Source organism: Triticum urartu, chromosome 4A (genome assembly GCF_056163025.1).
Source record: "Triticum urartu cultivar PI428250 chromosome 4A, HENAU_Tu73, whole genome shotgun sequence".
Classification (NCBI taxonomy): Eukaryota; Viridiplantae; Streptophyta; class Magnoliopsida; order Poales; family Poaceae; genus Triticum; species Triticum urartu.
Window position 1 is genome coordinate 110,063,827 of NC_141876.1, and position 7,876 is coordinate 110,071,702.

Consider the following 7,876-nt stretch of genomic DNA (forward strand, 5'->3'; position numbering starts at 1 on the left):
ATTACATGATCTTATGTAAGGAAGTGATGGAGGGAGTATTGCCATATGATCTTATGTAAGAAAGTGAGTATGAATATGGTTTTATATGATCTTATGTTTAATATGATCTTGTCATGTAATGTTATATGAAAATGGTTCGATGATAAGCATAAATTTTTCAGTTCAAAACAGTCCAGTACACACCACTCAAATGCACCCTCAAAAACCAAACACACAAGGGAGTAAGGTTAATGAAACTAATACTCGAATAGTAGCACCATCACATGAGGCAGTACAAAACAGGCCACAAAATATTTGATAAGGTTAATGAAACTAATACTCCAACAGTAGCACCATCACATGAGGCAGTACAAATCATGTTGAGTTCAAGAACTCAATTGCCTGCTCAACATATTCTCGATCAATCGTCAAACGAACCGGGAGAAGTCCTTTTCTCTCTAATGCTTTTTTCTTCAAGTGAGGAACTGCGTAGTGGATAGACCCTTGTGCTTGATGATCTCTCTCATGCACGCTTGATGACTCAACCAGATCCTATTGAGCTTTTGATGGGGGTACTCAGCTAGGGATCGATTAACCTATGACACATAACAGCAAGAAAACTCAAATCAGTACATAAGCAAGTAGCTATGTATCACAAATAACATATAAATACTCAAATGGAACATTGCAAGACCTTTTGGACAATCTCAGCTAGGGTCTTGGGCATCTTTCTATGGAACATGGCTTGAATTGAGGCAAACCAACCAAGATCTAATATGTTTGTGTCAGGAGAATTAGGTGGTTGGTATATCTATCTATCTATCTATCTATCTATACCTATACTAATTACAGACTCCCTAAAAATTACCACGTTAATTAGAATTTACAAGCCGTTAATCTGGTGGGACCGAATTATTACGGTTCAGATCCACCATAGATCCACCCATATAATTATGTCCAAAAAATATTGAACTGCAATTTTTTTCTCTATTCTCATTGTTAAATAAAGACCCCTAAAAATCTAATAAAGAAAAATTCGTACTAATCCTATATACGCCACGCCACCATCTCTTATTCTAATTTGTTTAGAGTTCTCTTATAATCTAATTAACTATACACGGTCTCCTCCCACGGTCTACCCTCATACACGGGACTAGATCTTCCTCCTCTCCCCTCCCACGGTCTCCTCTTCTCCGTTATCTCTCTCTCGCCCCAACCCCAGATCGAAGAAAAATCCCTCCACAATCTTCCTTTGGATTATCTCTCTCCCCCAATTAAAAAACAAATGGATTATATCTCTCAAACGGAAGGCATGGATTCCATGGGCTCAAGGAGCTTTTTGCATCAATATAATTTTCCTCATGTGTATGATATTCGTTTTTGGTTTACTGTTGAATCAACTGTGGCTTTTCCTTGGATTCAGATTATATTTTTACTCTATCGTGTCCTCTGATAGCGTTGTGCTCTCCACGGATTGGATCTGAATCATCTCACGTACAGGTTTTGGATGCCTCATGGAGATCAGATCGGAGGACACCAACTATACCCATACTCCACGATCTTTTCCTCTTGATTATCTCTCTTTCCCCCAATGTAAAACGAATGGATCAAATAGAAGACATGGATTCCGTGTGGTCAAGGAGCTTTATGCATCAAAATAATTTTCCTCATCTACATCAGGTTCGTACTTTCACACAGACTATTCTGAATTTCGTTTTTGCAGGTCTATGCTTGGATCAACCGTTGCTTTTCCTTTTGATTCAGATTCAATTTTTTTCCTATGTCCTCTCTTAGTTTGTTTCTCTTGATGTATTGGATCCTTTATCTTCTCAGGTACAATTTTGGATTCCACATGGAGATCATGTCGGGGCACACCAACTATACCCATCGTTACTGCTCAAGAATCTCCCACTCTGTACGAAGGTTGTCTCTGGTCAGTTGATGTCATTGTTCCATTGGTTTGTTACTCTTTTTTTCAGATTAAGCATTGGATTTGTAGCTTCCCTTGGACTAAACAAGTACTAATCTTCAGAATTCTATGTTCTTTTACCTGCTAATCTTTTTGTACTCCTTTAACTTTCTTATATTCAAATCATACTTTCATTATTTCTTGCAGTATAAGTTCAAAATTATGGCATGAGACATGGGGATGCAATTAAACTCAATGGAGAAGGAAACCTGGAAAGGGATGAACAGAGTAATTAGTCTGTGTGATGCCATTAACCTTGACAACAATGAACTTATGGGACTTGGAATGATACTAGATGAAGAAGTCAGTTTATTGGTAAATTTTATGATCTGCAAATAGTACATGATACTATGAGTTATATAGTAGCTATTATAAATCTAGAGGTATCTTCTCAGTGCATTATATAACACTATATTGGCTTAGCTGCGTGTGTAACTGTGTGATGTTATTAATTCGTGCAAGTATCATTCAATCCAAAATTGGCTTGACCGCCGTTGCAGCTGGCCACCGTCGTGATGGTGGGTTCATAACGCTGCTGCTTCTTAGGTGGAACGTCGTCGCTTCACGGCTGGTCGAAATGCAGCGCCAATGCAAAGGCAGGTTTAGCCAGCCCTGAAGTTCTGCATCTATGCGTACATGTGATGGCTTTCTAGGGCGTCACGTACATATATGGTTTCTAGGTCAGAGTCTATTGTTTTGATTTTTTGTTTTTCCTTTTTATGTTTTCCCATTGTACTGATTTTGAGTTTATTTGATACGAATTATATGGTTAATTTAGGTGAACAAAATATTTTGTTTGGTTTTCAGGCAAGTCAATTCAGTTCGTTTTGAACAAATGGATTGTATCTCTCAAACGGAAGGCATGGATTCCATGGGCTCAAGGAGCTTTTTGCATCAATATAATTTTCCTCATGTGTATGAGATTCGTTTTTGGTTTACTGTTGAATCAAATGTGGCTTTTCCTTGGATTCAGATTATATTTTTACTCTATCGTGTCCTCTGATAGCGTTGTGCTCTCCACGGATTGGATCTGAATCATCTCACGTACAGGTTTTGGATGCTTCATGGAGATTAGATCGGAGGACACCAACTATACCCATACTCCACGATCTTTTCCTCTTGATTATCTCTCTTTCCCCCAATGTAAAATGAATGGATCAAATAGAAGACATGGATTCCGTGTGGTCGAGGAGCTTTATGCATCAAAATAATTTTCCTCATCTACATCAGGTTCGTACTTTCACACAGTCTATTCTGAATTTCGTTTTTGCAGGTCTATGCTTGGATCAACCGTTGCTTTTCCTTTTGATTCAGATTCAATTTTTTCCCATGTCCTCTCTTAGTCTGTTTCTCTTGATGTATTGGATCCTTTATCTTCTCAGGTACAATTTTGGATTCCACATGGAGATCATGTCGGGGCACACCAACTATACCCATTGTTACTGCTCAAGAATCTCCCACTATGTACGAAGGTTGTCTCTGGTCAGTTGATGTCATTGTTCCATTGGTTTGTTACTCTTTTTTTCAGATTAAAGCATTGGATTTGTAGCTTCCCTTGGACTAAACAAGTACTAATCTTCAGAATTCTGTGTTCTTTTACCTGCTAATCTTTTTGTACTCCTTTAACTTTGTTATATTCAAATCATACTTTCATTATTTCTTGCAGTATAAGTTCAAAATTATGGCGTGAGACATGGGGATGCAATTAAACTCAATGGAGAAGGAAACCTGGAAAGGGATGAACAGAGTAATTAGTCTGTGTGATGCCATTAACCTTGACAACAATGAACTTATGGGACTTGGAATGATACTAGATGAAGAGGTCAGTTTATTGGTAAATTTTATGATCTGCAAATAGTACATGATACTATGAGTTATATAGTAGCTATTATAAATCTAGAGGTATCTTCTCAGTGCATTATATAACACTATATTGGCTTAGCTGCGTGTGTAACTGTGTGATGTTATTAATTCGTGCAAGTATCATTCAATCCAAAATTGGCTTGACCGCCGTTGCAGCTGGCCACCGTCGTGATGGTGGGTTCATAACGCTGCTGCTTCTTGGGTGGAACGTCGTCGCTTCACGGCTGGTCGAAATGCAGCGCCAATGCAAAGGCAGGTTTAGCCAGCCCTGAAGTTCTGCATCTATGCGTACATGTGATGGCTTTCTAGGGCGTCACGTACATATATGGTTTCTAGGTCAGAGTCTATTGTTTTGATTTTTTGTTTTTCCTTTTTATGTTTTCCCATTGTACTGATTTTGAGTTTATTTGATACGAATTATATGGTTAATTTAGGTGAACAGAATATTTTGTTTGGTTTTCAGGCAAGTCAATTCAGTTCGTTTTGAGTAAGTCTTCAACACTGACTGTTTCGCATTTTCTACTTATATGTGGATTGTGTTTCTCACATTCGGTGCTATGTTTGAATCTTTCATAATTTTGTGTTTCTTTAAGAGTTCCAACAGATTCATTTTTTGTTTCACGTTCTAACCGTCAATGTGCACTTGATTTTTGCTCTCCAGGGTTATAATTTGAATTCTGTTGTTCTCCATGTTTCCAGTTATTTCTTTGAAGGGAGGTCAATCGATTGGTGAGGTCATCAACGGCTGTCTATGGTTGTCTCTAGGTATCAAAAATTATTTCCCGGGCTATTGTGGACACAGGTTATTGTCTGCAACTACTCATGTTACAGGCAATGCTGCCAGAAAATGTTCTAATGTCATGGACACTGTTCACATGCAGCTGTAGAATTTATGTCTAAGGACCTTATCCACACAAGGATACTATTGAACCTTCTTTGACAGTTGGAGACTGAGATCGAGCAGAAGTATGGCAACCATGTCGTGTGGAAAAGGGCCCATGAACTAGCATGTCATTATGTCACCGTGTCAGACAATACATTGCGTAATGCATGAGAGGCTCATATTAAGCTTGGCCATCTTCTCTTGATTTTTTTTCAATCAGATTGTCGTACTAGGGAATTTGCACTGCTTACAAGTAAGGATCGGCCTTCACCTCACTCTATGCATTGTAACATTGTTATTTAATTTAGGTTAAAGTTATGATAAATGCATGCCTGATTTAGAGATGAGATGACTACTTTAAGTTCGGTTCAAGATTTAACAACAGTCAGATTATTAGCCCATTATTCCGAACATATGCAAAACTAAGAAAATTTATTCATTGTAGTCAACATCAATACACCTGCCGTACCCCCAAGTGGATGCAATCGGATTTGGGCGTACCAACTTTAAGTGTAAATCCAACATACAATAAAAAAATTAAGCGTGTAAATGATGAGAATTAATCTCAAACAGAAAAGCATAGTTGCGCCTTTTTTTTCTCTTCTCCGTTTGATTTTGTTCTGGAAGTGATTAAATTTTAGTGAGGTAGAGTCCGTCTATCCGAATATGAATTCCTGGAGGTAATGGATCCCAAATTAAATATGGTGTAATAATCGGTGTATCTTTGTATTAGAAGTTCCACAGTTTTTGGTAGTAATATGCATGTTAATTTGTAGTAACTACATGTGTAGGGTGGCAAATAATGGATATGAGGAGTGCATGGTCAGAAAATAATGCTTTCTTTAAATATTGTATTATTATTTCTATAAATATCACATTGTTTCAAAATTCAATCTCGGTACATATAAAATTATTTCTATGAAATATTTACCTAAATTGACCTGAATTCAAGAAAGAGATGACCACATTTACTTTTGTCAACATGTTAATAAATATATTAATCATTTTAATTTTAGTAAATTACTAATATGGTCAAAGTCGGCATGTTTATAACAATTCAGAACCAAAGGGATGCACAAAAGTGCAACCATCAAAGCATGTACAGAAGCTCGATGACATGGCTATTTCCTCTATGCATGATTTTATAGTTTGCGCTATATGTGTTCGAGATTAGGCCTTTGTATTGTCTATGAAAGGAGTAACAAGGTAGGTTGATAATATAAAAAAATGTTATCTGAGATGTATTTGTCGATATCTATTCCTTTTTGCAAAATAAAATGTAAAACTTTTTTGTTGTTTATGATTCTGTGAGACTCTCTCATTATCTATCTATAGTGAATTTCTTATTCTCTAGAAACTGATTTGAATAGATGAAAGGTGAATGGACGTTAAGAAAAAAAAGTACTTTAATATTGTTAAGGCATTATATACCATGATAGGAAGTCATAATTTGTTTATTTTCTTATCTAATAAATAGAAGAAAAAAAGTATATGCTGCATTTCATATGTTATCTTATATACATTTTCATTTAAGTACAAAAAGACATGGATATTAAACCCAATGGTAAAATTGCATCCCATATTTTATTGTATAGGTCAAGTTGAAGTAGTAGCTTACCAACTAGCCTGTGTGAATGCACGGGTTGGCGACTAGTTATCCTAATATCCCAACCACCCCTAGCAGCTTCCTGCAAAAAAATGGATCATCTGGTTTTATATGAGTCCTAGCATTGTCCTGCTGTACGTAGATGGTGTTCCATCTATCGCTCTCAGGCCACTTTTCCTTTATAGCCGGCAGTACGTATTTCACTAAGTATTCCCGACTTTTCTCCCTGTCCACTGTATGGCAAGGCTTCAGCTCCCCTGTCCCTCTCAACCTATGGATATAGAAATAAAGTAAATAATGTGCACATAAAAATTTAGCAGAAAGTAGGAGTAGTAACAAGAACAATTACGGACCTGTTTTGACTCTTCTTTTTTGCTTGCACCCACTCTGTGTAAGCCCAAACCCCAATCTTGCCATCAAAAACACAATTGCCTTGAGCATCATACCTTGGTCTAGCCATTGCGGACAAGAACATAATTTTTTGAATGTGGTTTTTATGTTTACATTCCCGGTGTGGTGCATTCTCTCTATGGCTCAAATACATGTTCTGGGTCTTCCGCGTGCGATAAAACCATTTCTCATCTATATGAACCACATCCATATCAGCCCTAAATGTGGGTTTGATACCGCTTAGGGATGTTAGGCTACATGGCTCAAGATGCTTAAGAGCATACTCCACACGAGCCCTTTGATTTTCATCAGTCAAGGCAGGCTTCAATTCACTCGTTATTCGTCTAATTTCCTTCATCTTCAACCTACAAGAAAATATAACAACCTATATATCAATGACATACACATTTGACATGTAGAAAATTGACATATATCAATGTATAACGCTCACCTTCGCCAAACAGTGGAAGTTGACACGTTCATATGTCCAGCAACTTGTTCTAATGTTGTTCTCTCTCCAGGTGGGATGGCCTCCAATGCATCTATGTTGAAATTAATCTTCTTCCTTCCTGATTTGAGCTTCCGATTGTTTTTGACCCCAGTAATGCCACCGCCTCTTTTAGCCTCCTGCCATACCCTTTGCACTATCCTCCTAGGACAAATACAAACTACCGCAACAGCTTTAGAAACTCCATGCTTCAACCTTTTACTCGTACCATTACGGGCAATGATCTCAGCATATATGTGACGCTTGTCATCGGTACTGTACTGTCTTCTTGTCTCCTTGTTCGACATAACATCTAGATGCATTCGAGAAATAATTAGACAAACAAAAAATATGGAATATTAGTGAAAGACAAATATGTTCTAAATGTGCTTACTCAAATCGATAGGTTGTCTTTGGGTTTGAGCAGCCTCTTGACTAGGAGGGTATTCGTCGGCATGGGAAAAATTTGGGTTGTATCCAGTACCTCGGTAGCCAATGGTACCCTCATTTCCACCAATACCTTGTAGTAACAGGAAAGGAAACATATTAACCATGAGATTTTAGTTGATAATGTACATGAAAATTACTGTCTATGATTACAAGGCCGAACCTGTTGTGTTCTCTCCATTCATCATGTTGAGTTCTAGACCGAAGCCAGTTCCTTGGATCATGCACACGTGACAAGAGAACACATATTAC

The 7,876-nt window shown here is 37.5% G+C and overlaps 1 long non-coding RNA gene and 1 pseudogene across 36 annotated transcripts; one reads left to right on the forward strand and one right to left on the reverse strand.

Moving 5' to 3' along the window:
* Window positions 1-400: 400 nt before the first annotated feature.
* On the reverse strand, window positions 401-7,666 carry LOC147975022 (uncharacterized; annotated as a pseudogene).
* On the forward strand, window positions 1,088-5,038 carry LOC125550951 (uncharacterized). 36 transcript variants are annotated; one of them, XR_015600470.1, is made up of 12 exons: window positions 1,089-1,344; window positions 1,480-1,659; window positions 1,813-1,912; window positions 2,096-2,331; window positions 2,449-2,544; window positions 2,756-2,863; window positions 2,999-3,178; window positions 3,331-3,430; window positions 3,615-3,770; window positions 3,968-4,147; window positions 4,246-4,298; window positions 4,511-5,038. It is a non-coding gene; the product is annotated as an uncharacterized LOC125550951 (long non-coding RNA). The 36 variants fall into 36 exon arrangements; XR_015600472.1 differs by having other exon boundaries at window positions 2,096-2,263; XR_007302069.2 differs by having other exon boundaries at window positions 2,096-2,263; window positions 2,495-2,628.
* Window positions 7,667-7,876: the final 210 nt, after the last annotated feature.